This window comes from Cavia porcellus, unplaced genomic scaffold, assembly GCF_034190915.1.
Source record: "Cavia porcellus strain 051 isolate PalLab524CR breed Dunkin Hartley unplaced genomic scaffold, mCavPor4.1 scaffold_8, whole genome shotgun sequence".
NCBI classification, from domain to species: domain Eukaryota; kingdom Metazoa; phylum Chordata; class Mammalia; order Rodentia; family Caviidae; genus Cavia; species Cavia porcellus.
In genome coordinates, this window is record NW_026947491.1 from 77,472,912 (window position 1) to 77,493,750 (window position 20,839).

At 33.6% G+C, this 20,839-nt stretch overlaps 1 protein-coding gene across 20 annotated transcripts in view; it reads right to left on the bottom strand.

Moving 5' to 3' along the window:
• The window catches only part of Mgat4c (MGAT4 family member C), a 698,044-nt gene that overhangs the window by 583,143 nt on the left and 94,062 nt on the right, over window positions 1-20,839 (bottom strand). For 2 of the 20 annotated variants that reach the window (XM_063255249.1, XM_063255243.1), the window contains exon 2: window positions 15,401-15,447. The exons of the other annotated variants lie outside the window; for them this stretch is intronic. The gene's annotated coding sequence lies outside the window, so the exon portion shown is untranslated. The remainder of the gene's footprint in view (window positions 1-15,400; window positions 15,448-20,839) is intronic. 20 annotated transcript variants of the gene reach the window in all.

Consider the following 20,839-nt stretch of genomic DNA (forward strand, 5'->3'; position numbering starts at 1 on the left):
TAAATCAACAGCAGTTTAGAAGCAAAATAGCTATCAGCCTATCTGATTTTTTTAATGTAAAAGAAACCTTAAGATTCATTGTTACAGTGCTCTGACCATGTACGTGTACCAGAGCGAGACTGTTATTACTGAATGTGACAGGACAATTGTTAAACATATTTTATAAATTTTGATTTTCTATATCTTAGGACAAATCTTTTCTTTTTCCTAAGGCTATGAATTTAAACCTTTTTGAATCCATGACTTCAGAAAGCAACAGAGAAAGAAGGCAACCTTATTTGTCACACATTGGCAAGCACTATAATATTACTGGTGTGTGATACATCATAATCATGAGACTACTTGTGCATTCTGTTTTCAAGTTGCTGGTAAGTTATTTCAAAACCTCCTAGCATATTTATTTAAGTAAAAATAATGAGAAGGTATATATTACTCCTGCAAAACAAAACATGCACTGCTTGGAAATGTCTGTGAAATCCATGGTTCTCCTTGTGTAGACACACTACATTTATATTCCATAAAATAGTCCATCATCACACCTTTAAAATTTAGATTTCATTATGGATTCTTCAGGACTGTAATAGCCTTCATAATACCATGTCAGGACTAACTAGTTTGCAACTGATGTGATTAAGAATATGTATTATATATCAGATAAGGTGCACATTGTGGAGTTAATTTAAAGGACTACATCTTATCTATGATAATGATTTTACAGGCACAGTATATTTATATTGAAATCATATGTACACTATGATCTAACAATTCAGATCAGGTTTTAAAGATTCAGATTAGGTTTTAAAATTACAAGCAATGATTTAAATCAATGCTATCTAAATTTACTCAGACATAAAATTTTTGAATAATAGTTAATGCCTATTTCTGATGCTTGAAATAAAAAGATAAGCAGAATAATATCTGTCTTCTAAAGGGAAGTCTGTAAGACCTAAGAGTAAAAAAAAAAAAAAAAAAAACTCAACAATTATTATGAAAATTACTACATACAAACCCGCTGCTGAAAATTTAAGTATAAACTGGTTTTTGTAGTTAATTAGGTTTTTAATTATTAATTTATCCATTTAAATTCAGATATATAAAATTTTTATAAGGTTAACATGGCTTACACATGAAGGTTTGATTCTCCCAAAGTTTGATGAGATAATTTGTCAATTCTAAGTTCTACAGGAGTTCTAGCACCTGAAAATGGAAAATTTTATAAATAAACATAATTTAAAATCCAGGATAACATTGCTGTTAGCACTATTATTCTACCTTTCTCCTTTTAGTGTATACTTAACATCTAAATATAATTTATTTTTCAGGTGAATATGCACAAAGTGGTAATTGCAGTACCCAAAAATAATTTTCAGCTGATTGTAAAGATAGACTTTAGATTTTTAAATTGAAGTATAAAAATGAATGCATGTAAAACAGGATGAAGACATTAGTATTTGTAAATATAGTTTTAATGATCCACAACTATTTTTTTTTTCAGTATGGGGATCGAACTCATGACCACACACTTGAAAGGAAGATGCTTATGTCTCTGAGTTGAATCCCCAGCCCCCTCACAACTGATTTCTATGCCATGAAAAAATAATGCATCAGCTGATTAATCTAATGTTTTAACAGGAATAAAACATGGCAATAGTTGGGAAAAAATCCCTTATTAAAAGTAATGAAATATGGATTATTTTAAATGGACTATTTATTCTCAATAAATTTTTTGGTTGAGCCTCAGAGTGAAATGATAACTTGTTTAAGAAAGCAGTGAAGAAATGCACTAACTGTACAATGAATTCTACGACAAAAAAGGATTTTCCCTAATTTAACTCTTTATATAATCCCTAGAAGGCTGCTGCTTTGAGTGTAAATAATTGAAAAATGGCTTTCGGGGAAAAAGAAAACTTATGATACTACTTCATTTTGTAATATCAATGTTTTGAATGGAGATCAATTGATGTTATTAATAGGTAAAAAGATGAACCTCATAAAGCACAATCATTTTATGAAGATGATTATAACAAGCCAAAATCTCTTGCTCTATGTTTTCTGTGAAAGAAGTCCCCATATATGTAATATTTTCAGTGCAGCTCAAGAAATTATATTTCATTATACAGAATATAAAGTCTAAGTAATGAGTAAAAAAAAAACTGTTTTACTTTGGAGATTAGCTTCTCTGAATCATTAAATAAGACACACATTTAGAAGAACTCTTGAAACTTTTCATTGGTGGATATATTTAGCTCTAGTTTGTGTCTTATATCTACAATGGAAACTAGATGCAGAAACCCAAACGAGGGGGAGGAGGAAGACATTATCTTCAAATTATAATGTGAAATCTATGCTTCCAATTCAATAAATTCTGAAATCTTTAACCTTGTTTAAATTTCATTGTCTAGACCATTAAGCCCTTCACATTTCATGAAACATACCTGTACTACATTTCTGTCAAAAACAACACTTGCTAATCCAAACTGGATTTTGCCTACCTCTGTATAAATGCAAGGGGCTGATGAAAGATTCAGTACTTTGACAAAAAACAAACAAACAAAAAAACAACTCTCATGATTTATCACTGTACTAATTTGGGTCTTGTGAAATCTCTGCTCACAGAATAGGGAGCTCACAGATAGGGAGTGAGCCTACTGGCCTCCCCAAATCTTGCCATCAGATTCCCCTGTTTAACTTGTTCCTCCATTACCTGGAAGACCTCTGACTTCTGCTGTCAAATTTGCAATTGTTTTCTCTTTTCAGTGCTCTGATGAATCTTCATGCCCTCAACATATCACATAGTCTTAGCAAAACACACCATCACAGTGCCTCTGGCATCCACACTCCTGATCTTTCAAATCGTCTTAGCTGATGTATAGTTGACTTCCTTACTTAATAATACACACCCTTGCTTGTGCCTGTATTTTATATATTGTCTCATGGTACAGAATTCTCTTATCCAAGTATTTATTTTCTTTCTTATAACTCTCTAATTTAAGTTACTTTTAATATAATTCCAAATTTAATTAAGAACTCACTTTGTTTCATATCCTCCCAATTATCCCCAATTGTCAATCCCCTTATAATAAATCACTCAAATAAGTTAAATTAGGTCTCAGAAATTTTTCTCTTCTTTCTTGAAAATACCTGATTTACAGTTTAGATCTGATGTGTCCTGATATCAGTCAAAATAAACCTCTCTCCCTTTTAGTTACTGTCAGGTGTTTTTTGCTAGTGACAAGGGAAAGACTAAGACAGATTTTGGTTCCAGGAAGTGGTGTTGTTACTGTGACAATGCGTTTATGTTTCAGAAGCGTTAGAAGTGACTTGCCAAAGAAGTTTGGAAAGTTTAGGAAATGCTAACTGGCAAAATCTCTGTGATGCTTTCAGCTGAGCTTGATGGCTGACTAAGCTCAGCAAACCAGGATGTTGGTAGAAAAGAAGATGCTAAATGCCAGGAAAAGGAAGTTTCATTTAACAAGGACTCCACTGGCATTTGGGTTAGAAGTTATCTGCTTATGTTATAATACAAAACTAGTCTACATTTTTTTTTTGTACCAAGATCAAGCTCACAACCTCATGCTTGCCAGGCAGGAGATTATGCCAGTGAGCTGAGTTCCCAGCCCTTATGTTCTAAGATTTTACGAAGGAGACAGTGGACTAAGTAATATTATAGAGAAACCTTAAAGGCAGCCCAATGTTTAGGCCATGCTATGAGTACTGCTGGAGACTTTGATCTAGGTTTATAGTGAGAAACAAGAGCAAAAAGCCCATTTAATAAACTTTTGGTAGGGCCAGTGATACAGCTTAGTGGCACAAGTACATGCCTGAGAAGTACAAGGTCCTATGTTGAATTACTTGTACCTATCAAATAAATTAATTAATTAAAATTATTTTCAGTATTGCCTGAAATTTCCTGCAAAGTTGGGACACAGGAAAGCAAGATAATGAAACATTAGCTTAAAAAATAAGTACTTTGTATCAGTTCAATAGAAAACATAGCTTAAGAGCATGTAGGAACCAACAAGCTTATATCTATGCTAGCCAGGAGTATAAAAGCATGAAAGAAAATTCCAGTAAAAGTTATTGTCAGAAGAAAACCATGGGGCATCTTGCTCAAGAGGGATTGTCTGGGTTATTACTGTCCCATGACTTGGATCAGAACTTATTTATCCAGGTACACAGAAGCCTCTGTGTCCATGATTCAAAGGGGCTGAACTACTGGTCAAGTGGGAGGCAGATCTTGCCATTATCCATGTGGTACCAATATGGTCATAAAGAATGCCATAGTTGTGGGGTCAAGGAATTGTCTATCAAGATTTCTGAAGAACTTATGGGAGGCCAGGTAGTGCGTCATTGAGAGTCCAGTGTATGAAGCTGGGAGAGTAGAACATTAGAGACCTCAGGAGTTTGGAGAAACCATAACATAGAATGTCTGAGGAAAGCTTCAAAGAATAACCAAAGTTAGCCAAAGAGAGAAGTCATGAGGCAAGAAACTGGTAATGCTTTAGGAGAGGGGCAGCTCAAGTTTCATGGTGTTCACATCTCACCACAGCTCTTCTGAGAGTATGTACATGCAACTACCAGATTCAACATGTGCCCTGCTTACTTTCTGGTTTGTTTTGAGTGTATTCTTTATATTTCCCTATTTCTTCATTTTGGATGGGTGTCTCCTTGAGGTATTTAACTTTCATTTTGATTCCTATGTGAGTTCACAGCTAAGAGTTTGATTTCAATCTGAGGGGACTAATTAGACTTGAAATTTTGAGCAGTGTGGGAGCCAATAAAAATTTGAAAAGGCTTGAAAATGAACCATAAGCATTTTGCATACAGAGATGGATATGAATCTTTTGGGGACCAGAGGTAAAATGTTATTCTTTAGACCTAGAGTATCCCCAAAAGTCTCACCTATTAGAAAATGATTAGATGATGGAGGTGAGATCCTTAGTAGTGGATTATTCCACTGATGACTACATTGGAACAGGTCAGAAGAGGAAGTTCAGTGGGGATGCAATGTGCAAGTGTATGCAGTTCCCCCCAAATCCTTCCTTCTCTGTCTGCTTCTTAGATGCCATGATGTGAACAGTTATTTTTCTTTGCCTGATCCTTTCATCATGCTCTTCCTCCATGGAAGCCAGCCAACTATACACTGAATATATTCTGGTGTCAAGTTTGAACCAGAATAGACTTATCTTCCCTGAATTTGTAGGTGTTGGTTATTTTAACTCAGTGATAAGAAAATTGACTTGTAAACAACCCCAATCAAGTTTTACTTTGCATGCCTCTCTTGAAAACACATTTTCAGGGTTAGTACATTTAACTGAGATCTCTAAATCTGCTCACATTTTATAGTTTAATCAGATCATTACTTGACACTTCTACATGATTTTCTTACCAACATTTTACATGATTTTTGAGCCTTCTTATACTTTTTCATTTCTAGAAACTACTTTTAATTTCTAGGGTTGCTTTTGATTTTCATGGACTATGTACTATATTAATCCTGTCCTGTAAATGCTATCTTTCATCACTCCTTTTCTCTGATAATAGCCGGTAGTATCACCTAAGAAATATGTCTTTGCAGTTACATTTGGAACAATAGCTATCAAATTTATATATTTTGAGCTACTTAGTTCTCCTGAATTTGAGGCTGCTTTATGCAAGAATCTATATAAACACTTTGTATTTGACAACATATATTGACCTTAATCAGTTTCAAAACTGCTCAGTTATTTTCCTTCAATTAATGGCAAAGATTTCATATGAAATTATTCATCACCCAAGGCAACTAAGCTCTGTTTCTCCTCTTAAATTTTACATAAAATCAAACAAAACTCTTACTATTTCCATTTACTCAAAAAATGAATTATCATCTTTTGGGGAAAAAAACTGAAAATTACTAGAATACAAGATATATTTAAAGGCATAGTGAAATTACCATGTCAGTGAGAATTAACACATTTAGAAAGATGAGAGAGGATGCCAGAATTGGAATTTTCTTTTCTTTTGAGATGCAAAGTACAAGTAGCACAGGAGAGTTTTAAGTACTTAAGCAGATATTCATCACATTGTTGTCACTGGGTCTTTTTTATTTTTATTGTATTATTATTTTTTTGCCATTGGGTCTTAAGTCGGGAAATTTAAGGGCATGATAGAGGAATGCTTTTCATCTCATGGCAGCCAGAAAGCCAAGACACACACGCGCACACACACACACACACACACACACACACACACACACACACGAGAGAGAGAGAGAGAGAGAGAGAGAGAGAGAGACAGAGAGAGAGAGACAGAGAGAGAGAGACAGAGAGAGACAGACAGAGAGAGAGGCGGGATAAGGATCTGGGAATAAGATCTACCTTTTATAAAGGCACATCCTCAAGTGATCTATTTCTTCCACTGTGCCCAGTCACCTGGTAAGTCCATTCAGCTATGAGTTAACCAATTCTATGATGGGGTCAGTGTCTTTATGACCCAGTTATCTTCATAGGACCCACCTGTGAGTATTGATGATTTAGGAATGAAATTCTCAATACCTATTCATGGAGCACTCAGCATTTTGAAATATCATATTCCCTGTGCTGAAGACACACAAATTGCTGATGAAGAGAAGTCATAAGAATGCTTGGTAAGCACTTCAACCCTCAATACCTACACTGTAGAAATGTAAGTGAACTGGAACAGACACTGGAACAAGAATTAAACCTCAGTTACTGCTAGCTAAGTTCTTAATTGTATCAAGGTATTTGTTCCATATTTTATCTGGTAACCAGAGGAAAATAAATACTATCTTAGAAAACATTATACAAATTTTGCAATAAGTTCTACAATTTATTCTTATAGTGTATTTCATATTTAGTATTACGGATATAACATTCATCACATCCAAACACAGAGACAGATATATACAATAAAAATATATTCATTGAAAATCTAGAAAATAAATTATGCAACATTTAAAACATCTATATATAAACATTTAAAACATGAAACAATTTCTATAAATTCTTTTTTGAGCTTATAAAATAAATAAAAGATACACAAATTAAAAAGGTAATTGTAATGGTTGATACACTGTGTCAACTCTAGAGGTTTAGAAGTTTAGCTAAGGGGCACAGCAGGAGCCGAGGTCCTCACTTTGCATATGTCCTTAACCTGGGCTAGAGGAGGGCATGGAAATAGCATGCCTGCTACACCTGCTCTGGGGGGTGGACATCCTGCCTCCAACACAAGGGAAGAGAAGAGCCTTGCTCTCCCCATTTTCACTTTGTTGCTTTTGATGTCTTCCTCCTCCATGAACAGTTGGCCCCCCTCTAGCATGTGACATTCTACCTTGGTGCCAGCTGATTGTAGATCTGTATAAACTGTGAGCTAAATAGCTGTTCTCTCTTTAATTTGGGCATCAGGTATTTTGTCTCAGCAGTGAGGGAACACTAACCGAGATTGTTAATACTTAAAGTAAAAGATTTTGGAAGACTGCTTAATGCTGTAGTCAGAGATCAGAAGTTAATGATTATATGGAGGATGAATCATAGAGTTTTCAGAGCAGTATAGTCACAAAAGTACCTAGAACTCTATGCTAAAAATGTTTTCTTTCTTTCTTTCTTTCTTTCTTTCTTTCTTTCTTTCTTTCTTTCTTTCTTTCTTTCTTTCTTTCTTTCTTTCTTTTGGTATCAGGAATAAAACTCAGGTCATTGGACTTGCCTGGCAGGTGCTACACCACTGAGCTATATTCCTATGGCCCAAAATATTTTCATTCCTCTGTAGATCTTAGACCAAAAAATAATATAAAACAATAGTAAGCCATTGTTTCAGAAGAGAAGCTAAAGAGAAATGGATAGGATGCTTAGATGCTGAGACATTTAGACATTAATATTTGCTGTCAAAAGAAACACGAAGCATTTGAAATATAACAGAGAAGACTTTAACAACTTCATTCTGGACACAAGGTTACTAAATGAGAGAGGGATAAAGCTATTTGTGGTTGCGATAATGAAAAATACAAAATTTGTTTTCATCATCCAAAAATTTTAGAGTAGATTGATGGTAGAAGACAGCTAAATAAATTTATGTTATTTAATGCTAATTATAATATTTTGCTTGTTCTTTTTGATTTTAACTATCATCTAAATGTTTTGTAAGAATAAATTATTTTTTTTTCAAATTAGATATACCAAATCAAATATTTTTACCAAAATAATCTACTGTTTTCTCAAGCCTAGTTAGCCAATAATGTGCCAGAGCTGGAGATTAAACATATCAATCTGACATCAAAGAGGTTCACGTTAACCAGATTTTGGCATATTTTTGACAATGCTTACAAGACACTTCATAGTTTGACCTCTAACTTTCTGGACTGTTTAATTCATTTAAAATATATTTTGAGAATTGTTTTGACTCACATTTGACTAAGTACAGTATTAGAGAAAAACTAAGAGAGGAATTACTCTCAGTAAATTTAGTGATCAGTAAATGTGTGAATGGCAGAGTGATAAATAACGTAAAATGAACACCAGTGACTCTGATGGGTCCTGTGGGCCTACTTCGAGGACTGCCTCAACTCCTGAGAATACTCCCTGCAGATGACCTTCCCTATCCATGCTTTTGGGGATTAGCTCAGCCGCAGAGCATTGACTTGCCCTACAGTTCCTTTCCAGGGGAGTTTCTTACACTAAATTTGACCTAAGCATAAGTTTAAAAGCCTGACTGTATTGCTCCAACGGGAATCTGCATAATGGGCCACTTTAAACACTGAAGGCTTTGGGAAGGGGATCGCTCATACCGTTATTGGGCTTGTATCACACTATGATCTTTCCTTTAATCCAATCCTGCTTGACATTTCAATATAATATACAAAGGATCACAAATAGCCATAAATATTCTAAATAAATGGCCAATGAATATGTATGTAAACAGAGTTTAACTTGTTTCCACCTGAAGTATGTTCAAACATCGTGCGTGTGTGTGTGTGTGTGTGTGTGTGTGTGTGTGTGTGTATGTGTGCATATCTAACAGGCAGGCAATGAAAAAAATCACTATGCCAAACATTGGTAAAGTTGTCAGCTAGAGCATCTCTTTTATGTCTCCTATTTTGGAAGGATTGTATCCAACATCTTCACCAGACGCTAAGGCTATATTGATAGGTAATTACAATCCTATTTACATTAAACTCTACTGAGTCTTTAAAAATGTTCTTGAGAAGATTAAAAAACAACTTTCAAAAAGTTGCTGGGATCTAAAACACATGCCGTAAGAATGTACAGTTGGGATGCGTGCCAGGGTATTGTACTGATTTATGTACAAGTGCCACATAAGTTCATTTCAATCACATTTAGTTTATTCACTTGGTTTCATTCTAAGGAATGAATTCATTCTGATCATTTTGTCTGTGGTTGAGAAAATTGAACTCTAACAGATTGCAGTCCCAGAAGAAATTGCCTAGTGTTAGAGCTGCAAGTAATTGCGAAACTCCCACATGCCTCAGGGGAAAAGTATGCCCTTGATTAGAAAAACATGCCAGCAAAGAGAGGCTGTGAGCTGGTATTTAATGGGTAAGATAGCATTGTCTGTTAAGTGTTTGAGAGTAACAAGGCACATTCTTCTGCTTTTTTACTAACTAGAGGATTAATTTACATTCCAAATAAATGTTAAAATTCTAATCATTCTTCATCATTAAGTAGGGATTCTCTATCTCTCATTACCATACAGAAGGGAAGTTTAATTCAAATGAAGTAGATAAATAAATAAAGCCAAGGGACTTATTTAAATTCATTTGGTACATAATTCTAAATAACATACTTCTGACAGCACTGCTACAAATTACATAGTATATTTTACTGCCCAATTACGACGGATCTTACAATTGGATAATCAATATGCTCAGGCAATATAGGTACTTAGATTATTTTTAGTGTGCTATAATGTTTTCATGACTTTCAAGGAGGAAAAATGATTTTTTTCATTTATTCACTACATTATGATTAAGCTTCCATCATATACTGAAAACAGAATTTATATACTAGGTTAGGTCATCAGAGCATACAGATTGCTTCAAATTCATGTATTATATTGATCAAAAATACAGTGTTGTATGCTTTGGTATTTACGTATAATGGACATGTTTCTTTTCTCTAATAATATATTTTTACTATTTCATTATTTTTAGTAACCGAAAATATGCTTTGAGGAGAGCCAAAGCCACAGATAATAAACACAAAATGAAAAAGGGCATCACATAAATGTGCCCACAATGAAAACAGATATGAAACCAGATGGATATTGTCTTACAAATACCCAGACAGATTCTGAAAAATTCAAATGTTAAAAAAATATATTCATCTCTAGTATATATAATGAACATACTGCAGTGCTCAAAATTATTTTAAGGGTAAGAAAACTCTTCTTTGAAGTACCAAAATTGCTTATGATGAATAGATATAGCACACTAATAATTCTCTTAAAAATTAATTTTGTATTAACAATACATAAACATATAAACCCATAAGATTGAAAAAATTATGAAATTGCATATTATGTTTATTTACAATAACCTAAATGTACAGAAATTAAGTTGTTCATGAATAGTATTTTCTGCCCTTTGATACAATAAAATGTAAGGCACATGTTCGGGAAGAGACTTTATAGAAGTAAACTAGGCTTTTCCACACTATGTGACTGTGCCTTTACCAAAGAACAATCATTTTTTCCTCCTTGAAAGGCACGAAACAGTGGCATTATTTAAATAAAAAGACATCACTGTGTTATTTCTCAGTCATAATCTTCTAACTAAGATCAAGGAAAACACAATTCATGTAGAACAATAGGTTCAAATATAGAGAATTATCGCTAAATCTACAGAGACAAGAGTTAAAGATATATGAATATCTTTTAATACCTAGGAAAAATTGCTTTTTCTTCTAATTCTAAATATTGATCTAGAGACTTACTTTGATTAGAAAGCAAACATCATTTAAAGCACTGTGTTACTTCACATAATATTTTCCCAAAAAAGATATTGTAAAGGAAATAGTATCTTTAAAAAGTGAGAAAATTGATGATATTAGAAAACTTCCTTAATATATTTAACTGGAAGGTAACAGAATTAATTTTACCATATTTTAACATAAAATATTTCCAAGAATATGCATTCAGTAATAGTATATATACGAAGAATATACATATAGAATATATTGGGCTGGGGATTTAGCTCAGAGGCATAAGTGCCTGCTTGGTAAGTGCAAGGTCATGAGTTCAATCCCCAGTACTAAACAAACAAACAAAAACCCAAAAAGGAATATATCAAGTATGTTTGTAGTATATTAGACAGAAACACAGTCCTGTACTTTCTCACGCCATTGATCTGTTGTGAGGATCATGGCTATCTCAACAGCATTAAAACACAAAAGCAATACATTTGATTAAAGAAACTCAAGATTGTTTGTTACTTAACATTTCAGAAGCAAAGAGTTTGTATTTTTTTTTTTTTTTTTTGTCATTTAAAGTCTATTGTTTGGCAGCAAGAGACTCTACCTCTGCCTAATTTTTTTTTTTTTTTTTTTTTTTTTTTGTGTGTGTGTGTGTGTGTGTGTGTGTTTTTCCTTTTTACCGGTACCAGGGTTCGAACTCATGACTGCCTGCTTGCAAGGACCTCTGCCTAAATTAATGCAGATGGCTTAGATATGGTGAATGTGTTTTCAGAATTTATGGGAGACATGAAAAATAGTTGCCACGGAAGTTTCAGAAGCAAGTATTTTAAACAATTTTTGGGAAAGCAGCCTGAGAGGATAAATATTATCTTCTGAAATACGGTGGCACATCAGTCTGTGAATTTATTTCATCCCATGACTCCAAAAAAGCTGAACACATTTGTGTTCATGTAGAAAGCGTGTTATGGCCACCATCATATCTGTTACCTCATGCAGAGTTCACAAACAAAACTCTAATTTGCAGAAGCTTCCATTTGCAAACCAAATTGTCACAAACAGAGGACTGGTAAGCCCCTGTAATAACACTTTAAGGATATTTAACCATATTCAAGGTTTTAAATGCTCTGCTTGATTTATTTAATTTTTAAAGAGGCTATGATTATCTCCTTGAATAAGTCCCTTGTGTCCTGGGTTCAAATCCTAGCCTCTTGGGAAAGATACTCCCAGTTTCAGTGATCAGTCTGCCATCTGACTGTGCTTCCCTGCTGCATGGCAGGACATGACTTCTCTCTAGTAGCTCACCCCTTTCCTCTCACTGCAGTGGAAATGTGATGCTGAATCCCAGCCCAGGAGGTTTACTGTGTGATGGAGAGTAAAGTAATATTTATAATACTTAACTTCAAAATTCTATAATTTTTCTTAATGACTCTGTTAGTCAGAAAATAAAGTATTTCATTAACTTTGTAGTAAATTTTTACTTATCAATAAATACTTTTGCAAAGGAGAAAAGAAAACTTTAAACCACGGTTAGGAAGAACTCAGTATTTGTAGCGGCACCTAAAAATATTCTTTCGGTTCTAATAATTATCTATAGATCAAATTTTATTGTCCAACATTTTCTGATGGTAAACTTGATTGGTGATATATAGTCAATTAGTTTTTATTGCCCAAAGACATTCCAGTAGGTCACATAGTTGAACTCAGCAGGTTTGCATGAAGATTCATGACATGCTACTTTTAAAACTTAAATGTGGTTAATAATAACAGGGTAAACATATACGTAATAGGAGGCACAGTAAATGTTTTTCATGCTTTGTCCTATTTTGTTCATAGTGAGTGACCTCTTGTTCTAAGTAACTTCTGATATTTTGTGCCATCTTTTCAAATTATAATCAAAACTAGTATTTACAGGTTTCCAGGGTGGAAAATGCCATCACGCCATCCTGGCCTCACCAATTCACTCAAGTAAAAATAACATTCAGTTTTTTTCCCTATGATTTATCCAGGACAGATACAAATCCCTTTCTCGGAAGACTTAAGGAGTTTTCAGTATATTTTTCTGCCACCATAAACTTTCAAACTTGCACATTGATCTTCCAGGATTATATAAACTACCTAAATCCCCTCCCTCTCTCCTTCCTTCCCTCCTTTCCTTCTTTCTTTCTTTCTTTCTTTATTTATTTCTGTCCTATGTTCTTCCTTCCTTTCTGTTTTCTTTCTCTCTCTCTTCTTTCCTTATTTCCTTCATTCTTTTCTTTCTAGTCTTATATCTAGTCCTTAATGCTTAAATGAGACATGTTGTATTAAATGAAGTATATTGTATTATTTGCCATTCATAAGTGAGTCTCCTCTAAGGAGCGCACACTATTAAATATTGAAGTTTGTGACATGCAGTCATAAGCATGGGCAAATCTCAAAGCAGAGTAAGAAGTTAGGAAAGATTTCATAATAGAATTAAACATCGACCAGACCTCTAAAGAGTGGAGTTTAAGAGAAAGAAAGGCATTTCATTGAAAGGAAATTTTCTGAAAGACTAAAATGTACATTTTTTTTTTCATGTGACCTACTGGTAGCACAGATGCGCATGCGTCATGAGAGATCAAGTTGAACTGTGATATGAATTGAGCTTCGTGGATGGGCTGTAAACAAATGTGGGAGACTCTTGGAACCAGTGATGCAAGACTGGTGCTTAAGAAGTAAGAGATTACTGGAGAGAAAAATATGACACCAAACCCAGGGTAGCACAAAGAATAATTATTAGGTATCAGAAGTTTTTGGCATGAGACTTGCTACTGCAGGGGGCCCTGGACAGCTGGCTCTACTTTCATGAGCAACTAGTCCTCATCTGAGGGACGAGCATGTTACGTGGCATGATCTTCAGCAAACATTTTTCCCAATGATGCTGTGATACATTTTCTTCAAAGAATCATCGCTGTGGTGAAATAATGGAATAGGTGGGGCCGGCTCACAGACTGCAGTGTCCACAGGCCTTGCCCCTGGGATAACAGCAGGGGAAGACACAACACAAGCAGGACGGGGTTTCTGGTCCCTGGCGGAAAAACTGTGTGTTTATTGCCATGTTCTTAGGCGAGGCTGGGTACAGAGGTATTAGAGGAAAGGAAACGGAAACGAGAAGCTCACTGACTGTGGTCTTACAGATAAATATTTTTGTTGTGAAGGAAAACATGAAAGAGAAAAAAACTGTGTGAAAGTGTTTTAACATAGGAATGACAAGATAGTTTTAAAAGAACATATTTACAAAATGTCCAACAAAAAATAATAAAAGAACTTTTAAGAATTTATGTTAATTTTATTAACAAAATATTTTTCCATATTATATCTGAGATCACCCGGAAAAAAGATAAAAGCTTTAGTCTTCTGACTCATTTATTGAAACATATTTTTTCCAACGCACAAAATTCATTAGACTCTCCAAGTGGCAAAAGAACACACACACACACACACACACACACACACACACACACACACATACACACACACACGCACACACTATGCATGATGATATTGTCTTTTATTTGACTAAAATGTCATTTCATCATTTTTATATTTTTAGTATCTGTGCATATTGATATTAAATCAAGATGATCATTAATTTTGTATTGATCAATAATGAACAGTTTTAAAAATTTTATTTATGACCAGAACTAGTTATTTCATCAAAAGCAAATACAGAGCATTGATGATTCTGTGCTGAAAGGTTTTTAAAAATATTACAAATTGTGTCTGAATCCCTTAACTGACTTTTGAAAATTCCATAGAATTTAAGTTCTAATCTATTTAATTGATATAGACAGTTCTGCTTTTATCAATCTGTATAAAAGGAAATTTCAAAAATTGCATATTTATGTTAAAACCATTTAGTTCCTAAAGTTATTCTCACACACACACATAATTCTTATTGTATGAAATGATTTTTTTTTCTGATCTTAATGACAACTGTTAATTACTGACCACTGACTTTGGTTATATTCCTTCAAACAAAACACTTGATATCAAAACAATTTACACTAATTCCTATTTATATGTCAATACAAATGCAAAGGAAACATAGACAGACAACAAACATTAAAAAGTATTCAAGCTAACTTCCTTGAATTATGAGAAATTATATCAAGAAGTGAGGTATCATTTTTCACTACCAAATTGGTTGTCACTGACTTTTTATTTTTTTCACAAAAACACTCAGTGTTGATAAACACATTAAATAATCATGAACAGCTAGTGTAGATAGTATCAGATTATATAATACGTTTAGTAAGCACTTTCTCCAAGCTTGTTTATAGTGATTGTCTCTTTGGTTTCACTTCAAGGATGTGTTGTCTTATATTAGTTTCCTTAAGACTTAAATAATAAAATACTATTATTATTTTGAGGCAGGGTCTCGCTCTGTGGTTCAGGCTGGCCTTGAGCTCACTTTGTACCCCAGGCTGGTCTCAAACTTGTAACAATCCTCTTACCTCATCTTCCCAAGTGCTGGGATTCAGGTATGCACCACCATATCGGGCTAAAAAATTAAGAATTTTAAAAAGACTTAAATCATCTTGAGTATATTTCTGAATAAAGTAAAAAATAAATCATGCTACAGAAAGGAGTTGAGTGCAAATAATGTATTAACTTTTGAAGCACAAAATGAGAAGGACAGGCTAGGGAAGGTAAAAGCATAAAAAAGGACTGTAAAGGCCATCCATGTATTTCCCCAGAGTCGCCACACCTATCTATCATTATAGAGACCCAAGGAATGGCTAACCCTGAACATTGGTATCTACCACTTATCCAGCTGGCAGACAGGCACTTAGGCTCAAGAAAAAGAACTTGGGTGGAGTATCTAAGCCGATCAGTCATACACTTGGTAATAATTACAAATGGAACTGAAAGCTTTCTGTGAGGATGGTTCACCCATTGTCATAGTTGTGAAATCTGATTCTTGGTTTTCATTATTTTTCTTTTTATTGGTATAATTATTTTGTTAACTAACAAAGGAGCCCATTAATTTGGATTAAACATCAGAGAAAAAGATACAGAAACCAGATGTGTTTTCACATGACAAATTTAGTTGCATAAATATAATTGGCATTTTTGTATTGAAATATGTAATATATTAAATTACCCAAAAAACTTTGTCATTTTTAATCCTGTGTCAGGGCCACACATACAATATGAATGATGTAGTACAAAGTGAAAATGTGAATATTCTTGTTAGAAATAATTAAGAATTTCAAAACAGTCACAGAGTCTAAAAACAACAGCAAGGACCTTCCACATGGGGGGATCAATTCTGAGTGCATCAGACACCTGTGAGAAATATCCTATACAAAGGGCAGGTACTACAGTTTTTAATGAAGAGGTTTTCAATGATCATATATCACTATGGACTGGAGATCATTGTTCACAATATGTAAAACTCTGTTTATAAGATAAAAATCCATCAGACTACAAATTTATTTTTATTTTTTCATTTTATATTTTTTTGTGTTTGTCTTCTTTGATATACAGTGTAGTGTAGGCTGGCCTTGGACTTGCTGTGTAGCCTAGATTGGCCTCAAATTACAGAGATCTCCCTGCCTCAGCCTTCCAGTACTAAGATTACAGGCCTGTTCCAACATCCCCAGCCAGACTACAAATTTATAAGCTTCCTGCTTCATCTATTTATAAAATGAGAACATAACAACTTTAAAATAATAGAAAACACATTTGAACAACAAAAATACCTAAAACACATTCTATATTGCAAAGATACGAAAATTTTTAAATGTTTTAATATGTTTGAAATGTATAAAATCCATTCTTCTTAAACCTTAACAGTAAGATGCAATATCTAACTAGAGAAAAGTGTCAGGAAGTTTTTAAAAATTATTTATGAGTTCTAAATCTATGAAAAACAGTGGGATGTATATTATAAGCACAGTGAAAGTATTAAGGGACATTGGAACCTTCAGAGCTGTGTCTCAACATTTCATGCGTTGAGAACCACTTCATAAAACTTTTTTTTTTTTTTATCCGTCACTGAGTAATAGAAAAATTAACTGTTTTGAAAGATTTTTTTTGCATCAACACTTAAAACAGAGCATTTTAAAAAATATTCACTTTCTGGCCACAACAGATACAGAAACAAAAACAAAATTAATAATGAAGAACTAATGAAGTAGACAGGGTACTTAAGAGTCTCATTCATGTTCAGAAAAGAGAGGCTTTCCTGAGTTAAACATCAAGGTCAGAGGCTGGGGATTTAGCTCACTGGTGTAAGCGCTTGCCTGGGAAGTGCAAGTCCTGAGTTTGATTCGCAGTACCAAAAACTAAAAAATAAAAGGTCAGAGCCAAGTGCAGACAATTTTCCCTGCTCTTGTTCCTTCCCTTAAGAGTCAATATTTTTCCACAACCCAATACTTATTGGTCTAGAAGCAATAAGTCAGAAAACAGAAAAGCATCTGTCCCCATGAGAGTAATAATGCACATTGATAAAAATTGTTTCATAGAAAGAGATTCTCTTAAAAGGTTAAGCAGTACAACAGTTTAGCTCTTCTGTAATTGCCAGCTATTTATTCTGAAAATCTCTGTAGACAAAGTTTTCATTCTATTTAATTACTGTGAAATTGTTTCACTCAAATACATAAGGCTGCCACACACACACACACACACACACACACACACACACACACACAGACATAGTATTACATTCAAAGGTTCTGCTTATGTTGAAAATAGGAGTGTTGCAGTTAACTAGTGTCTTCATAACTACAACAGATGGTTTAAATGATGAATTTTTTTTAGTGTAGATTTAATATAAAGGTAGCCACGGGACAGTGAAAATCCCTCTGTGAATATTTTTGATTTTGATGAATTGGTTCTTTTCCCCCCACAAATGACAATATGTTCAAACAGCTGTCAAACATTTCAACCAACAAAAATTAGGTTGACCCTGACCTCTGAGGATGTATCGTCTTATTCTTAATATCTTTGTTCATTGTCTGGGTTATCGCATCACAATGAAAACATCTGTCACAGCCAAAGGCTGATACAGGGGCAACATTTATTAATATTTATGGAATAGTAATGACTTCTGCTATTTATAGGATTGCAGGAATTTTTCCTTCATTTTAAAAAGTCTCTCTCTCTCTCTCTCTCTCTCTCTCTCTCTCTGTCTGTTTCTCTCTCTCTCTCTGTCTGTTCTCTCTCTCTCTCTCTCTCTCTCTCTCTCTCTCTCTCTCTCTCTCTCTCTCTCTCTCTCTCTCTCCCAAATGCTCTTTTGGTAAATGTAGTTTCAATAAGATGACAAGTAAAATATGTAATTCTTTTTTTTTTAACAAAAGCAAAATGAAGACAACAATGACCAAAAAACACCGGCAATATAAGATTTCAAAACAAGCTAGTAGAAATAGAACAATAATTGTTATGTTGCATATTGTTATCCTCCAAGTAATTGTTTAGGCTGCCAGAAACAGACATGCAAAACTGATCAACAATAAAATAAAATTTCCCTTTGAATAATTTCTTTCCCTTTTACTATATCTAGTGTAACTTTTGGATCTTATTTACTCTTTCATGTTTTTAAACTAGAAAGACAATATAAAGTTTATACAAAACAGTATGAATTGTGTCACACATGAATATGGTTTCTAGTGGCATTCATTTACCTGTAAAAGCTTCAATGTGATCCTTCTTTATAGCTGAGTAGTACTCCATTATATAAAAATACCATATTTTTTATCCATTCCTCAGTTGATGGGCAGCTAGGTTGTTTCTAAGTTTTAGCTATTACAAATGTGCTGGTATGAACATGGGTGCACATATATTGCTGTGGTATGATGTTTTGAAATTTTCTGGAAAAATACCCAGGAGGGGAATAGCTGAGTCAAATGGGACCTCTAATCCTAGCTTTTTGAGGACTCTTTATACTTAATTCTTAAAAATATAATACATGGTTCATAAAAATATAAGCTAAAATTTATTTCCTGGTCCTTTACCATATATCAATAATTTTAGAAAGATAAGCTCATTTAGCTTTCCCAACAATTGTGAACTAAGAAACATCTTAATCTCTTCCATGAGGTCCAAGTATATGAGCCTTACATAATTTAAGTAACTTGACTAAGAACTTGTAGCTTAGAAGTAAAGGAACAAAGATTTGATTTGAGATTCCCTGACTGTAATGCCTAAATCACAATATAATTTTATGTATAAGTATATAAAATACTCCTTTCAATTTTTTGTTATTAACTATTATTTTAAATGTTTATTAAAGTTTAGATCTATGCTATAAACAGATGCAGCCAGACAAGCCAGAGACTACAATATACACAAAAATGTTTGCATTACATTATATAAGTCATAGTAAACATGGGACAGATATCATAAAGGAGCCAATGAACAAAATTTCTATTAGAAGAGCCCACCTAGTAGTCATCAAATAGAATAAGAATGCATATTCCAGTTATGAAGAAATAAGGGGAGACAGTACAGAAAAAGAGAATAATTTGTGAGTTAATATTTCATTCTTCTGTGTGTTTCTGCCTCTGCAGACTCTATTCAGAAGGATCAACCTCAAAGGTAAATACTCATGTACCTGCCATTATGGTCCCAGGGCCTATAAGCATCTTAACATTGCACAGCAAATAGCTAGAAAGGAGAGTAATGGACAGCAGGAAAAGGATGAGAGACAAAGGAAAGGTGGAAAACAGAGATAGAGAGAGAGAAAGAGAGAGAGAGAGAGAGAGAGAGAGAGAGAGAGAGAGAGAGACAGAGACAGAGAGAGAGACAGAGAGAGAGAGAGAGAGAGAGAGAGAGAGAGAGAGAGAGAGAGAGTATAGGTCAGGTTAAAGGTCTTCAGATGGAGATGATAGCACCTGACAGGTGACGCAAGAAGGGAGATTTAGGTTGTTAGTGCTTGTTTGTTGATCAAGGATGGTGACATGATTGTGATTAGTTTGGGAAATTTGGTCAAGCTATATATATATATATATATATATATATATATATATATATATATATATTACAGTTCTAGTGTCTAAGTCTTCTTCCATGGGGGAGACTATGTATGAACATGAAACTTTCAAAGAAATAATAGCTATATATATATATATATATATATATATATATATATATATAGATTCAAGTTTCAGTCTTGATGTCTGGATTGAAATATTTGGACTCTAAATCATTAATTCTTTACTTCTTTTTAATCAATATTTTTGGTACATATCCAAAGAAGTTATTTTAGTTTTGAATGTAAGAATACTTTATAAAAAACAAAGGATACTTCATTTAGACTTACTCTATACCCTAAATCAGGATAAATTAAAGTGATTATTCTTATGTGTAAATGCTTGAAATTTAGTCATCATTTCAAATGAAATAGTTTTATATGTTTCAAACAGAAACACTGCAAACAAAATGAAGAATTATTATGATTCCTTTGTTTAAATTTATTCACCTAAAGCTATTCAATTCATTTATAATCTAAGATTTTTTTTTTTATTTTAAACAAGTAAACACAAATGTGTAAGTTGCTACATTATGTTTTTTCTGGGGGAAAAGATGCTGTTAATTTTTTAAAGATATGAAGTAAATTACTTATTAATTTCCCAAGACATGTAGAATTCATTAAGAAACTTCCAAAAGGGGTACATGTAGGTATTAAACCGGAGATGATACTAATTTAATTTTAATTAAAACTACTTAATCTGTGCCAAATTAGATCAAATAAAAATTGATATTACGTATGAAACCAGTGAGATAAACAATGCACAGTCCCAGGCCGCTAGTACATGGGAAATGCTGCCTTTGCTTGTGGAAGCTCTCTCTACCCGCTCTTCTTTTTCACTCTTTTTGATGGTGTTCATTAATCTTTGAAAGCACATGTGACAAAATACAAATTAGCTCTTCTCATTTAGCATTTCCTC